Below are 17,154 nucleotides of genomic sequence, written 5' to 3'. Positions count from 1 at the left end.
ACTGTTTTATGTCAAAGTCTCTTTGGGGCAGAGGAGAGCTTGCTGGTGAAGGAGTGGGTAGAGCACAGGCAGAGAGAGCAAGGTCCCCCCACCCCCGCCCCCCACAACCAGCCATATTGCCTCAGAAGCCAGCCTCCCTGCTCCTTGAAGAAGGTCCAGGCCCAACCTGGGACAGTTCTCCACAGGACTATTTCTATGTGTGGGCCGTGGTCTAAGTGCCTAGGATTCCCTGTCATCCTCGCCCTCCTCTCCAGGTGGTTGCTGTGAGGGAGGCAGAGGCCGGATGGAGTCTGACATGCTGGCTAAGGCTCCTTCTGGTCCCTAGAGCAGGCCCCTGCCCCGGTGAAGTCCAGAACCCAGTGGCAGGGAAGATGACCTAAGGCATAGAGTTATAACCACATATTTAGACGAGCTAGAAGCAGTTTTGAGAAAGATGGAATTGACTGGTTCTCATTCCCCCCAGCCCTCTATGCTGGGACTTAAAACAATATGTGTTTTTGAAGTACAAATCTACGGAGAGAAAAAAAGAAATTTTGAAGACATAGTTTACTGTCATCTCTTTCTTAGACATTCACCATCTACATCTTCATAAGAAAGACTAAAAATCCGACAGTAAAGAAACCTGTCTCATTTTATTTCACCTAGCATTTCCATATAATCTGAAGAAATGGGGATTTCATGAAATACACATTGGAAAACACTGTTCTCTGCCCATTTCATCTGGCTGAATAGAAAAATTTAATAATTTATGGTACATTCTGTGACAGTTGCCCCATTAACCTGGGGTCACGAGCTTACCTTGATTCTTAAACTTTTAAATCATCATAGAAAATACTGCTGTTCTGATCAATTTGTCTGTTTTACACTCATCACCCAATGGTACTACTGTCACAATTTTTTTTTCTCTTTATTTATTTTTGAGAGAGAGACAGAGCGTGAGCAGAGGAGGAGCAGAGAAAGAGGGAGACACAGAATCCAAAGCAGGCACCAGGCCCTGAGCGGTCGGCACAGAGGCCTACGCGGGGCTCGAACTCACGAACCATGAGATCATGACCCGAGCCGAAGTCGGACGCTCAAACTACTGAGCCCCGCAGGCACCCCAAACTGTCACAATTCTTAATATCTTTCCATACATCTGACACTTCTTCACCTACTTAATAGGTTATCTAATGCTGATTTTCTTGTTCTGAGACAAGAATGTTTTGGAATTCACAAAAATAAATGGGGGGCACAGTACATGCATCAATTCATAATACAAAATCTGGTTTGAGGAAATTATACAAATGCTTCAGATCTGGTTTAATGTTGTGCTTTGAATTGCTCTCCTCAGCGTGGTCTTACTGATCACAGGTTCACAGACTTTCTGGGGCCAGTAGAGAACTCAAGGCCAATCAGTCCAAATGCTGGTGGAGGTGCAAAGGACCTTTCTGGCTCTCACATCACTCTGCAAAAAGATGTTTTGCACCTGCAGGTTCAGCTTTGCTCCAAGTGGATCTCAACTCTGGCTGCACATTCAAATCATCTGAGAAATTAAAACCATTGGCCGTTGGCCATTGACTCAATCTCCAGCCCTGTCTCCTCCCCAAAGGTCAGGAGCCTGAGCTAAAAGTTCCCTCCCTCTAATCACAAAGTTGATTCCTCTGATAACCAGCCTGTATCCTCAAGAGTGACTCATTAGCATAAACTCCTGAAAAGGGCTTATGAATAACAAAAGATATTCCTCTCTCACCCCTATCTCTCAGGAAATTCCAAGGGTTTTAGGAGCTCTGTGTTGGGAATCCTTGAAGAAGAGCAAAAATGTGTATGGTGAGTATTTATGTGTTTCTTAACCATCAAATTTATGTCAAAGTTTTTATTCATTTTCTAGCTTTTTAAAATGTGTCACTGATTTGTATTTTGGGTGGTACACCCCCAACTCCATTTTTTCCATAAAGATTTTGATCGCATGATTTTGCACAGCATGGTGATTTTTTGCAAGATAAATATCACAGCACAGCAGAACTAACTCTATGTAGAACAGTGCCAGGTACCAAGAGCACACTTTACACACTGTATGTTAGCCAATTTGACAATAAGTTAAAATAAATTTAAAATGTATAAATTAAAAAAAAGTCAAGAAAAAAAAAAGAACAGCACCAGGTACATGATAAAACAGTATATCAGAGCTATTATCATGCTAAACAGCTAGAAGGCCTAAAGGGAAGCAATATCAGCACACACTTGGGGAGCTGAGGGCAATTCCCTTGACTTTGTGAGAGACAAGCAGGGAGGAGCAAAGAAGAGTGAAAGGGAAGATAAGAGCAGGTGAAGAAGCGCCTGGTGAAATCTACTCAGAAATTTGTAATTTATTCCAAAAGTGATGGGAGACCATGGAATGGTTTTGAGAAGAGGATTCAGGTAACCAAATTTTTCCTTTAGAAAGATCACTATTTTTTTCCCATTAAATAGCAGTTTATTATAAATTTATAATTTTTTAATATGAAATTTATTGTCAAATTGGTTTCCATACAACACCCAGTGCTCATCCCAACAGGTGCCCTCCCCTGTGCCCATCACCCACTTTCCCCTCCCTCCCACCCCCCATCAACCCTCAGTTTGTTCTCAGTTTTCAAGAGTCTCTTATGGTTTGCCTCCTTCCCTCTCTAACTTTTTTTTCCCCTTCCCCTCCCCCATGGTCTTGTGTTAAGTTTCTCAGGATCCACATAAGAGTGAAAACATATGGTATCTGTCTTTGTATGACTTATTTCACTTAGCATAATACCCTCCAGGTCCACCCACGTTGCTGCAAATGTCCAGATTTCATTCTTTCTCATTGCCACGTAGTATTCCATTGTGTATATAAACCACAATTTCTTTATCCATTCATCAGTTTATGGACATTTAGGCTCTTTCCATAATTTAGCTATTGTTGAAAGGAAAGATCACTATTTTTAAGTGAGCAAGGGATTGGGGAGAGATAAGTCTAGCGACAGACCAACTAGTTTTAGGAGGTCACTGCACAAATGTGGACAAGAAACAATGTTGCATAGACAGGGGCAACGAAAGGGAAAGCCAATTCGAATGCTAACAGGTGAATGTACCCGCTCTGGTGGCATGGTGGGAGGTGAAGGATGACTTCTGGGTTCTGGCTGGGGCTGCAGGAGAAGGTGGTGCCATTTCCTGAGAATGAACTCAGAAGGGAAAACAGATTTGGGAAGGGAGATGATGAGTTTTGAGTACATTGGGTTTCAGTCATGGAATTATCATGGAACCAAGAGCCATGCAGGCTGGAAAGGCCTCGGCCCAGCAGCATCCCGGGGCTCAGCTGGGACAAGGAGGTTCAAATGGAATGAAAACCCAGTGGATATTTTAATTCAGCTATACTTGGCTAAAGAGAACGTCATGCCTCCACGAAGAAAGTGCCTAGTAGAATCTGCAGAGAGATTCTGGAATCTGGTGTCTTTTATAAGCAAGAGTGTTTGGTTTTATTTTAGTCCGTGCAGGGTTAGGAGGTGAGAAGTTTGGATGGGATAAGTGCAAATGAATCTGAAGCCGAGGTAAATGTTTACAGTGACTTAAAAAGGAACAGAAAGAGTGTTTAGCACAAAGTACATTCTGAATTTCTCTGAACCCAAAACATTTTAGGAAGGATGTGAAATGTGAAGAGACAGCCAGACTGAGGCCCGTTGATTATGACGGGGTACATGAATAGAAACCAAAAGACTTAACCCAAACTGGTTTTCCTTGAATGGCAATAAAAATCCAATGAAAATCCCTATTTTTTTTTTCCTTTCTACCTTAGGGGGCATCAAATTCCAAAGGGGTAAAAACTACAGCAGTTTCTTTTTTTTTTTTTTAAAGCATCTTGTTGTTGTTGTAATTCTTACTTGTTTTCTAAGTGGGATAAATTTGTGGAGTAAACTGGGTAGACTCTGGCTCCACTTAACTTCAGTTTCCAACTCAGCTTAGCAAATAAGGGAGTCAAGTACAGCATTGCTGTAATTACGGTCTCTAAATGTGTACGGTTCCAGCTTTACTATATCATTATACGGTATGTGCAAAGCTGAAATCAACACTGGGCTTTCCAAAAATAATGCTTACAAAACAACTAATTGTAATCTACCTTTGTTCCATTGGTGGGGTTTGTCTTAGGATATGCCAAACCGATCTCTTATGTTATATAAAGATCCTTAAAAAAAAAAAAGAAAAGAAAAGGTTTACTTTGTCACAGCTGAAAAACTACAAGATCCAAATAAAGGTATATTTCAGCTAACTGCATTTAATTTGTTTTTATGAGAGTGGAGATTTGACTCTTTCGGTTAATGAGTAATATCTACCGAGCTGATAGAAGCCAGAGATCTACCAATACTAAATTTTTCTTTTCCTGTCCTTGGAACGCGTTCTTATTTGTGGATCTTACGTGAAGAAAAAAAATCTATTCTCAATTTGACTTTAAATCATTTGTGGGTGAAGGAAGCCACGGATGGCCAATTTCAGAAGCCTTTAGAAGGGCAGAGAAAACAGTGAGGAGCACTGGCAGCAAGGTGTAGGCAGAGGTGGGCTCCAGGGACCGCTTGTGCCCTCCAGGCAGCAGAGATGAGAAGTGGCCCATATGCAAGATGGACACAGGAGGGCTGGGCCCTGAGACCCTTTCCATATTTGAATGGTAGGCGGCCCAGCTGTTCACCAATGGTTAGACGTCCGGCCTAGGAATGAGGATTGTTCAACCGTGTCACTCGTGTCTCATGATGGAGAGGGCTCAAACAAGCATCAGGTGTGGGTGTGTGCGTGCGCACGTGCGTGTGCATGGGGCTGGGGGATGTGGCGCCGTGAGAGCGAGTTATAAGAAATCACTAAATTCAAATGCGCAGGATATGCAGTAGAAACAGTATATGAGAGGCAGTAAGGGAGGTGTTCTCTAGAACGTGAGTGACCGGTTGTACCTTGACTGAAGACCGGGGGAGTATACAGTGATTAAGAACTTGGGGTCTGTGGTCATACTTCCTGGGACACCATCCTGCCTCTGTTTTATGATCTTGGGTGAGTTACGCCAGCTCTGAAACCTCAGTGTCCTTACCTGTAAAATGGGAATAATCGTAGTACCTACCTCATAAGATTGTACTGATCATTCCATGACAGTCTGGGAAAAGGATGTAGCACAGGGCTTGGTGTCTAGGAAATGCTTTATAAACGTTGGTTACCAGAATGCCATTTTTCTCCTGCTTTTGTTATCATCAGTTTCTTCATCCTGCTGGCTTAGAATCACTTTGTGACTCTTTCTGGTTTCATGAGCTACCTGTTTTATTTTGTCCTGAAAATGTTTCCTTGATGGAAAGCATTTAAAGCTATCCATTTTTATTTTATTTTGTGGTTGTATCCATAAGATATGATGTCATGATTGCCTTGTCCTCAAATGGTCTGTGACATCAGTTTTTATTGCCCTTTTGTATCTGTTGTGAAGGATAATTTGCGTTTATTTATTTATTTCGTGCATGTTTCTGTGTTCTACAGAACGCGGCTTGTACGAGTCCTGCTTTTTGGAATTTATTATGGTTGCGACTTAGTATATAATGATAAAAGTTAATACTTATTTGAAAAATTGCTATTTAGTATGGAAACCAATTTGTCCATAAATTATATTTTAAAAAAGAATAGAGGTTCTTTGGTTAGAAAGGCCTAAGTTTGAATAAAGCTCTGATATTTCTGCAAAAAAAAATAATAATTATCATTTAGAGATACTTTCAGAAGTTCTTTAGATGCAGGTTTTACTCCATTCTTGCAGCAAGCCTGTGATAGAGGTATGATTTTTATCCTAATTACACGTAAGAAGACACAGATGCTTACAGAGGGAGGCTGAATCCTTTACTCAAGATTACACGTTGTCAGTCAGTTAGAAGTCCAAGTTAGAGTCCAAATTAAGGATCATGACAATGGGCAACGGCCCAGGGTACCACGTTATAAAGGGTGATGTGTAAGTTTGCTGTTGCAAAGTACCACGCACTGGGAGGCTTACATAAGAGACATTTATTGGCTCGCGGTTCAGGAGGCCCGAAGTCTGAGATCAAGGTATCTTCAGGGTTGGTTCTTCTGAGAGATGTGAGAGGTGGGTCTGTTCTATGTGTCTCTCCTAGCTTCTGGTGACTTGTGGTCGATCTTTGGCGTTCCTTGGCTTGTAGAAGCATCACCCTAATCTCTGCCTTCCTCTTTGCATGGCCTTCTCCCTGTGTGCAGGTCTGTGTCCAGATTTGCCCTTTTTTTTTTCTTAGCTCTTTATTTATTTTGAGAGAGAGAGTGTGTGTGTGTGTGTGTGTGCATGCATGTGGCAGGGAGAGACAGAGAGAGAGGGAGAGAGAGTCCCAAGCAGGCCCCATGCCGTCAGTGCAGACCCAACACGAGGCTCTATCTCTCCAACCATGAGATCATGACTTGAGCCGAAATCAAGATGCTCAACCGAGTGAGCCACCCAGGTGCCCCCAAGATTTGCCCTTTTATATAAGGACACCAATCATCCTGGATTAGGGCCCACCTTAATGGCCTGATCTTAACTAATGACACATGCAATGACTTTATTTCTAAATAAGGTCATATGTTGAGTTACTGGGGATTAGGACTTCCACGTATGAATTTGGGGGAGGGAGGATGATTTATCCCATAGCAGGTGATGAATCCCTATAAAAGTAAATTAAAAATAGATTTCCAGGTAATTCAGGTTTTTAAGCAGAGCTGCTTCAGTGACTGGTGGCCTGTAAACGGGCACTGCTCTGAGGGAGCAGACAGAGCTTCGAGAGGGCATCGAAAAGAAAAAGTAAAATTCCCCTCCGGCGTTGAACTGTCTACGGTTTTTCTTTGCGACAAGCATAGACAGTGGATTGAATGCAGCCATGGGCGGTGCCACTTTCTCTGAGATTTGTTACAGGCTGGTACTTGATGTTAGCAGCGGTAGCAGCTACAATTTTGAAACTAAATGAGGTACGGTGATAATTACTAACAACAACTCATTTTTTCAATAAAAGAATTTCAGAAATTTCAGTGGTTTTCCCAAGAAACTACCCGGTTCTAATATCATGTTTAAAAATGAAGCTATTTACATATTTCCGTAGTTTTCCCAAGAAACTATCTGGTTCTAGTATCATGTTTAAAAATGAAGGCAATCCATACCTGAAGAAATGTACATCTACGTGCCCCAAAAGGCATGCGCTGAAAAGTTCTTAACACTCCAGCCGGCAACTGGAAACAATCTGAATCCTATCAGAAAAATGGATACACAATCCAGTGACTGCTGCAAACATAATGATAGGGCAAAGAACCTCACTACAAAAGAGATTACACTGTATGATCCCACTCATCTGAGAAACAAAACAGAAACAGTTGTTGGATATCAGGAAGTGGGGGGGAGGTTATCCTCAGAGATGGTTGTGCCTGGAAGGGGCTGTTCTAGGGTAGTGAGAGTGCCTTGGTTTTCGATCTGGTTGCTGATTACAAGGTATGTTCAGTTCGTGAAGAACCACTGATCTACAATCTTATGATATGGACACTCTTTAAATATATTATACTTCAGTAAGACGTGAAAAATACACGAGAATATTAAATCTCTACTTCTTTGTTTTCATAAGAGTAGGGGCTCAGATTTTTATTCTTGAATATTAAACCTTTAAAAACTAGTAGGTCATTTGTCTCTACCCCCACCGTGCAGAAACCAAGCAAATATTCAGAGCGAAGAATCCAGCGTTTGTCCGGGCTCTGTAGAAACTGTCTGCCTGGATAGTACAAACAGTAGAAGAGGGAAAGCATCTCTTTGTAAAAGCGTTTTATTTAATAAATGAAAAAAAAAAAATGATGAATTGAAAGATCATTGTTTTGCAACCACTAATGAATGAATGGATCCAGGTATCGAGTATCAACAGCTGCTCAGACCACAAAGAGAGACAAGCAGACAGATCCCCCCTGGTGAGAGTACAACATTCCACACGGTCTTGCCAAAGGAGTTGAACCTGACTGAGTCTGATCAAGCCTGGCGATCAGCTGCCAATTTTCAAGAAGACAGAGGAACTGCACCATGAGTCCACAATAAGTAGAATTGAGAGTGTGAAATATTCTGCTGGGCAAATGTCCTCGATTCCTTAATAGATAAATGATAAGAAAAAGGAAGGGAAGGAGGAGAAATGTGTGGGCTGAAATTGACACGGAATCCGAACACTTTTTAAAAAGTGAGTAAAATTAAATTACAATCTCTAAGAATGGACATTTGTGTCATCTCTACAAAGGTGAGTATAATAGTTACTTGGGGTAAGAGTGTTATTGTGATTGAATCAGGCCACATGTCTTCACCTGGGTGGTAGTTATAAAAAGGCCTCATAAAAACTCATCAGGCTGTGTGTTTGTTCGGAAGACCTTCCTGTATTTGTGGTTTGTTTTATAATAAAATAGTTTTAGGGGCGCCTGGCTGGCTCATTTGGTTAAGTGCTGGACTCTTGATTTCAGCTCAGGTGATGGTCTCATGGTTTGTGAGATCCAGTCCCATTTCGGACTCTGTGCCTACAGGGTGGAGCCTGCTTGGGATTCTTGCCCTCTCCATCTCTCTCTGCCCCTCCCCGGCTTGCATGAGCGTTCTCTCTCTTTCTCTCTCTCTCTCTCTCTCTCAAAATAAATAAGTTTAAAAGATAAAGTAAAATAGGTTTAAAAGTCAAAAATGTTACACAGTAAATTATTTACAGTTCTTTTATTGTAATTTGAAAATAATAACTTTCGACTATTTGCCTAAATTTGTCCTTTTTTGGGCAAACCATTTACATATATAAAATGTACTTTTCCTGTTTTCACATGAACTTTTTGAATTATACTCTGCTTTATGAGAACCCTTCATGAGCAGCATGCTGATTTTGTAGTTTAGTAGATTATAATTGACCTAAAATATCTTCCAGGTGTTAAATGCCACTTAATTCAGCAGTATTTGGAAGCTTTTTGTGTATTAATGATTATCATCAATCATATTTAAAACTTGCAAATATGAAATTATTCTGGCTATACAGGAAGGCAGCACTAATTAACAAAACAAAACAAATAGGGCCTGTTGTTCCTTTTATGATAGTTTGCACTTTATGCTCTGGAGCGGCTGAAGGCAGTCCACATCCCTTAGATTGCTAGAGAATTCCCCAGAGATGTTATAATTTCTTGGAAGCGCTGATTTAAAATGTCTGGTTACACATTCTCCATTCTGAATCCATCTTTATATTTTTAAAGAATTATTTCTTGGGGCGCCTGGGTGGCTCAGTCGGTTGAGCATCCGACTTCAGCTCAGGTCATGATCTTGCAGTTCGTGAATTCCAGCCCCACGTTGGGCTCTGTGCCGACAGCTCAGAGCCTGGAGCCTGTTTCGCATTCTGTGTCTCCCTCTCTCTCTGACCCTCCCCTGTTCATGCTCTGTCTCTCTCTGTCTCAAAAAAATAAATAAACGTTAAAAAAAAATTTAAAAAGAATTATTTCTTTTCTATTGTACGTAATTCCCATAGTACAAAATTCTCCCCTGAGAAGTGTAGACTTCAGTGGCTGTTAGTGTATTCACAAAGTTGTGAGGCCATCAGGACTAACTCCTACACGTTTTCATCACCACAAGGAGAAACCCTATACCCACTCACTATTGTTCCCTTTCCTCAGCCTCTAGGAAATGCTAATATAGCTTCTGTCTCTATGGATTTGCTTATTCCGAACATTCCAAGAATGGAATCATACACTACCAGATAATTTGTGTCTGGCATCTTTCACTTCCCATCCTGTTTTCATGGTACATCCATGCTGTCGCATGTACTGGTATTTCGCCTCTTTTCATGGCTGAATAATTTTTCATTTTATTTACCTGTTCATCCACCGATGGACACTCAGGTTTTTTTGTAGCTTTTGGATGTTGTGAATAATGAAGCTATGAACATGTGTGTGCATGTTTTTGTGTAGACATCAGTTTTAAATTCTCTTGGATATATACCTAGGAATGGAATGCTTAGTCATATAGGAACACTGCTTAAGTATTTCCATAGCAGCTGCACTGTCCTACAGTCCTACCAGCAATGCACGAGGATTCCAATTTCTCCACCTCTTTGGAATTCTTGTTATTGTCCATCTTTTTGACTATCGTTTTCATAGTAGGTGTGAAATGGTGCCTCATGGGAGCTACCTCTAAAACTGCATTCTGAAATCAATAAGGAAGCATCAGACTTCAACTACACATTAGACCAGATGGACCTAACAGACATTTACAGAACATTCCGTCCAACAACAGAATAGTACACATTCCTTCCAAGCTCACACGGAACATTCTTCAGTATGGATCACATGTGAGGCCACAAAACAAATCCTCATAAATTTAAGAAGACTGAAGTAACATCAAGCATCCTTCTAATCAAAATGCTATGAAACCAAAAATAAGGTGCAAGAAGAAAACTGGAACGTGTACAAATAGGTGGAGACAACAAAAATAGTCTAGAACTAATGAACTAATGAACCACTGATGAATTCTACCAAAAATTTAAAGAAGAATTAATACAATTACTTCTCAAAATCTTGCAAACATAGAAGAGGAAGGAATACTGCTAAACTCATTTTACAAGGCCAACATTACCCTCATAACGAACCAGACAAGGGCACCACAAGAAAAGAAAATTACAGACCAATATCCCTGGTATACACAGATGTAAAAATTCTCAACAAAATATTAGTAAACTGAGTTCCACAGTACATTCAAATGGAATTTATTCCAGGGATGCAAGAATGGTTCAAATTCCATAAACTAAGCAATGTGATATACAACATTAAGAGAATGAAGGGTAAAAATCATCTGATAATCTCAATAGATGCAGAAAAGGAATTTCACAAAATTCAACATCCTCCATTATAAAAACTCCCAACAAATCGCACATAGGAGGAACATACAATTACATCAAAAAGGATTAAATACCTAGAAATAAATTTAACCAAGAAGCTGAAAGATCTGTTCACAGAAAACTACAAGACTGATGAAACAATTTGAAGGAGACACAAACAAATGGAAAGATGTTTTATGCTCAAGGATTGGAAGAATTAATATTGTTAAAATGTCTATACTACCCCAAATGATCTACAGATTGAATGTAATCCTTATAAAAATTCCAATGGTATTTTTTCAGAGAAATAGAAAAAAAAATCCTAAAAGTTGTACAGAACCACAAAAGACTGAATAGCCAAAGCAGCCTTAAGAAAGAACAAAGCTGGAGGCATCACACTTCCTGATTTCAAATTATATTGCGAAGCTATAGTAATCAAGACTGTATGGTATTGGCATAAAACTGACACAGAAATCAGTGGAACTGCATAGACAACCTGGAAGTAAACTCCAGCATTATCATCAACTAATTTATAACAAAGGAGCCAAGAATATACAATGGTAAAAGGACAGAATCTTCAATAAATGGTGTTGGAATACGACTGGAGAGCCACGGGCAAAAGAATGGAACGGAACACCTATCTTACACCATGAACAGAAATCAACTCAGAATGGATTAAAGACTTGGCTGTAAGACCTGAAACTGTAAAACTCCTAGAAGAAAACATAGAGGGTGGAAAGCATTTTGACATGGGTCTTGGTGATGATTAGATTAAAATGGAGCTACCGGGGCACCTGGGTGGCTCAGTCGGTTAAGCGGCCGACTTCGGCTCAGGTCATGATCTCGCGGTCCGTGAGTTCGAGCCCCGCGTCGGGCTCTGTGCTGACTGCTCAGAGCCTGGAGCCTGTTTCGGATTCTGTGTCTCCCTCTCTCTCTGACCCTCCCCCGTTCATGCTCGCTCTCTCTCTGTCTCAAAAATAAATAAACGTTAAAAAAATAAATAAATAAATAAATAAAATGGAGCTACCATATGACCCAGCAATCCCATTTTGGGGTATATATCCGAAAGAAATGAAAACAGGATCTTAAAAAGATATCTAGATTCCCATGTTCTTTGCAGCATCATTCACAACAGCCAATAGATGGAAACAGCCTAAGTGTGTGTCAGCAGATAAGTGCATAAAGAAGTTGTGTTGTATAGATACAATAGAATATTCAGAACATGAGATAGGAGGACATACTGACATTTGTGAGAACATGGATGGACCTTGCGGGTTTTAGGCTAAATGAGACAGGGCAAAGTCAAAAAAGACGAATACCGTACGATAGCACGTGTATGTGGAATCTAAACAAGCCATACAGCCATATGCATCGAGATAAACACTTGAATGGTGGTCAGCAGGGACTGCGGAGTAGGGGGAAAGGGAAGATGTTGGTCAAACAGTACAAACCTCCAATTAGAACATGAATAAGTTCTGTGTATTTAATGTATAACGCGGTGATTATAGTTGGAAATATTGTATCATATCCTTGAAAGCTGTTAAGAAAGTTGGTCTCAAGTGTTCTCACCACAAAAAAAGAAATGATAATTATGTGACGTGATGCGGATGTCGGATAATGCTTTGCTGGTAATGAGTTTGTAAAGTATATCAAATAAACAGGTTGTATACTGCATACTTAACACAATGTCATATGTCAATTATATCTCAATAAAGCTGGGGGAAAAAAACAACTAAAAATATATTCTGAAAATTCTAGAACATGAAATCAACCTTCGTGATAATATGGTGTGTACCTATAAGATGGAAAGGGACAATCCTAGACAGTCAACATTCTCATGGGATGACTATTCCCGTGGCGTGGCCATTAAACCCAAAATAAGCCCATCGATTCTACACAGTTTTCTGGGACAATCTGGAAAGAATACATTTTTGCATTGGTGTAATGGGTTGTTCACATTTTTTGAGCTGCTAGAGACAGTCATGCTTGAAGTTACTTTTACTTCGGGATGTTTTATCACATGTGCCAGTAAATTCTCTTCTCTCTTTTTCTTTCAACTAGCTTGAATTTGGCTTCTCTCTTGAATGAAGAGGGCTAAGCAATATAGCTTTCTGACCAAGACAGTATTCTTCAAAAGTTTGAAGCATTCAATTTCTCATACATTTTGAAAAATGGTTTCTGACACCTTATACATTGTTTGTAAACTGAATACTATTCTCTTTCAAAAGAACATGTAAACGGGTCACTAATCACAAACACTGTGGATTTCTTCTACTAATTAGCATCCACCCAGGAATCTGCCAAACTCTTCGACAAATCACTCAAGAGGAAACACAAAAGACGAAAATTTACCCTCTTACTAAAAACAAAGTTCACAGACAACTGTCAAGCTATGGGGAAATTTTCATACAAATTAGAAGGTAATTGGGGGAAAAAATTGGGGGAAAAAATAGCACACTTCTATGTTTCCTTAATAAAATAACCCATATGTAGAAATTGTACATATTCTGCACGTCTGTAGTGGTCTGAATCTCAGAGCTTTAGTGGAAGCTTGAGTTGAAGCTCTGAGCCCCATGCCATTACAGGTGTAAGCTGCTTTCTTTTCTACTCCATGAGTTGTGCTACAAGGCAGGCAAAATAAATGGATATATAATATATCCACTCTAATGCCCTCCATACTTTATTTGGAAAATCACTGAAAGAAGCCATCTGTAGAGACACACAAGAAAGCTTCTAGGCAGATAAAGTAGATGATTTACAACAGGCAAAAATCTTTCTCAAGTTTCGCCTTACATAACATGAAATCTCAGGAGGCAATGAGACAGTTGCCCAAGATTTTCTTTCACTGTACAGGATTTTAAGGAACAAAGGTAGATCCAAAAATTTTATAGCAATATTAGTTCTTTCATAAATGAAAGTCCCAAATAATTATTTTCAGTAATGTAAGAACTTAGAAAATAGAGCCAGGAAAACCAACGCTTAGAATTGTTTTTAGAAAGTTTTGAAGCTCTTAGATTTGTTTTTGTTTTTTTAATTTTTTTTTTAACGTTTATTTATTTTTGAGACAGAGAGAGACACAGCATGAACGGGGGAGGGGCAGAGAGATAGGGAGACACAGAATCGGAAGCAGGCTCCAGGCTCTGAGCCATCAGCCCAGAGCCTGACGCGGGGCTCGAACTCGCGGACCGCGAGATCGTGACCTGAGCTGAAGTCGGGCGCTTAACCGACTGAGCCACCCAGGCGTCCCATTGAAGCTCTTAGATTTGTATCTTTACTTCCTGCAATTTGATAAAATTGAGATCTCTCAATGGGAAAAACTATTGCATATCAGGAGCAATAGCCAGTTCAAATAGGAAGAAGCCCAAATATTATTGTCAATCTGGTTATATTATTCAATGCAAAAATATTTTCCATGAAAATAAAATACAATTAGATAAGAACAATGATATAGACCTATGACTTCCTGAAATCATATTCTACAGTGTAGACACACTGATTTTTGTTCTTGCCTGTCTTTGCTGTGCCAGAGTGAACTCCATGAGGGTGGGTCCTGTGGTCTGTCTCGTTCGCTGAGGTAGTCGACACTTGGACCCCCTTGGGGCACATAGCGTAGCCTGAATAAATAATAAATATCAGTATGTAGGGATTTTTGAGAGAACATTTTCAAAGTGTATGAAATTACGTGTCACAAATGAAAGGGTCTGAAATGTGTATTTTTAACTCTGGTAATTAGAAAAAATAGTGAAGGAACATTTTTGAAAAAGTTAATCACCAAGGGACATAAAAATAGGACATGATTTTCAAAATGCTGAAGAAGATAAAAATAAGACATCGTATTTCATTGTAAAAAAATGAAAACAGTAAGGGGCACCTGGCTGGCTCAGTCGGTTGAGCCTTGGACTTGGGCTGAGGTCAGGAGTTCTAGTCCCACATGAATCTCACCGCTGTCAGCGTGGAGCCCAATTCCCATCGTCTGCCTCCCATTCTCTGACCCTCCCCCGCTCACACGAGCTCTCTCAAAACTAAAGAAATATTTTTTTTAAAAAGTAAATAAAAAAATCAAAACTTGAAACAGTGAGAAAACATAAATATTTTAAAAACCATGGAACACAGTGACTGATGCAAGATGAAATATGACTGTTAAGTAATAATTAAAGATGTTAAAGTAGTTCATTAAAAATCAAATGGGGCCTAAACTAAATCCAAATACATGCAGACTTACCTAAAACAAACTGATGCAAAAAAATTAAAAGTAAAAAGATGCAGATAAGCAAACGTAAATAAAAAGCAAGCACAGCAGGGAGCTTGGGTAGCTGGGTCAGTCAATTGCCAGACTTGGGATCAGGTCATGATCTCACAGTTCGTGAGTTAGAGTCCTGCGTCAGGCTCTGTGCTGACAGCTGGGAGCCTGGACCCTGCTTCAAATTCTGTGTCTCCCTCTCTCTCTGCCCTTCCCCTGATTGTGCTCTCTCTTTCTCTCTCTCTCAAATACAAACATATAAGCATTCAAAAAAAAAAAAAAAAAAAGGCAAGCAAAGGTTGTAAAATTGATAGTAACAAGAATAGAACTCAGGCGATAAGCATGAAAAAGGCCCTTGGCTCTGTTATACCTAGGGGATGAATCACTGGAATCCACTCCTGAAATCGTTACTTCGCTGTAGGCTGATTTGGACGTAAATTTTCAAAAAATAATAAAAATAAATAATAAAACTTTTAAATAAATAAATAAATAAATAAATAAATAAATGGTTTATTAAAAAACAAAACAAAACAAGGGCCCTTGGCTCTCGCAGGTGCTGTTGGACTTGAACCACTTGTGGGCCAACGTCCAGCAGACCTCCTGCAGGGCTTCCCCAGGCAGTTCCCAGGGAGGGGGCGGTGGTGGTGACGAGGCACTGGCCGAGCGCCTGGGGTTCCTCACCCACAACAGTACAGAGACCTGCTGCTGGACCTAGTGGACGAAGTGGCCAGTGTGTATGAGGTCCCAGGCTTTTCCCCAGACGCGGAGCCGATCCCTGGAGCCTCGGAAGCCGTGCGGAGGTGGACGACATGCAGGACACCGAGGTCCCCGTGTGCACCTGCCCTCCGCTGAAGTGTGAACACTGCGGGCGAGAATTAGCGCTGGCTGAGTGGGTGGAGAACCACCTGGAGCGCCAGTTCGTGGACTGCACTATTCTGATGAGGGACAAGACGGTGGGCTTGGGGGACCTGCTCGTGGATGACAAGGACACCATCTGAGGCCAAGAGGAGACGCCAAGCTGGGAGCACATCTTGTTTACTTGCTGCCACAACCAGCACCCGGCCCCGCCCCCTTTAGGAGACAGCTGCTCTCCTGGAGGGACACCTGGAGGGAGATCATAGACAGTAAGTGAAAGGGGTGGAGACGGCGGGACCAAGGGGGCCTGGGGCTGCTGCAGGAATAAGCCAGGGATAGTGGACAGAAGCTGAAGGAAGGCTGGCAGGGAACCCCAGCAGAGCTGAATGACAGGGCAGTGCAATGACGGTGACCACCCAGCACCCTGAAGCAGAAAGACACAGTAACGTCAGTTCTCAAGGGCCAGCCACCTGGAACGTCGCTAGATGGCTGGCCGGGAAGCATGGTGGGAAAATCACTCAGGAACCTTTTTAAGAAAACACTTTGGCTCACGGAGAAAAAAGAAAAAAGGAACTTGCAAGAATCAGGAAATATTTTTAAAGACTAGAGTTCACACTGAAGATTTAACTGCCAGGACCTCTCATGCCTGGAATAATACTGCAACAAAAATTCTACTGCGAGCAACAATCTGTAGAAAATCAACACAACCAGAATATCAGTGGGAGACTTTAACATACCACTCCACCTCTTTTCCTTCTTCATAGGTCAAGTAGACAAGTGGGGGAAAGCTATTATTAAAAGGAATTTTAAAATATGTAAGATATAAGGTCAAGTGTGTGTGTGTGTGTGTGTGTGTGTGTGAGAGAGAGAGAGAGAGAGAGAAAGAGAGAGGGAGAGGGAGAGACAGGGAGAGACAGGGAGAAAGAGAAAGAGAGACCTTGGCCTCTATAAGCAAGAAATGCATTTATTTTTCGTTACTACATACAAAACCAGACTGTAATTTAGGCCACAAAAATATTTTAACAAATTTCCTAAAAGAGAAACTGAAATTGTATCATCAACAACTTCTTAAAAACAATGCCGTAGAATTAGAACTTAACAATCAAATGTTAACTTAAATCCCATAAAGGCCTACAAAGCACAAAAACTGTCTTCCAGAGCCCGTCTCCCCCCCAGGCAGAAGGAGCAGGAGGCGGGTAGAGCTGCAGGGCAGGCTGGGGGATGTGG

General features: G+C 40.9%; 1 pseudogene; it reads left to right on the top strand.

The window, feature by feature from the left end:
- LOC102954131 overlaps positions 1-16,204 on the top strand; it is a 94,740-nt pseudogene extending 78,536 nt beyond the window's left edge.
- The last annotated feature ends 950 nt before the right edge of the window (positions 16,205-17,154 follow it).

This window comes from Panthera tigris, chromosome B1 (genome assembly GCF_018350195.1).
Source record: "Panthera tigris isolate Pti1 chromosome B1, P.tigris_Pti1_mat1.1, whole genome shotgun sequence".
Taxonomy (NCBI): domain Eukaryota; kingdom Metazoa; phylum Chordata; class Mammalia; order Carnivora; family Felidae; genus Panthera; species Panthera tigris.
This window is presented reverse-complemented; position numbering and strand designations above follow the sequence as displayed.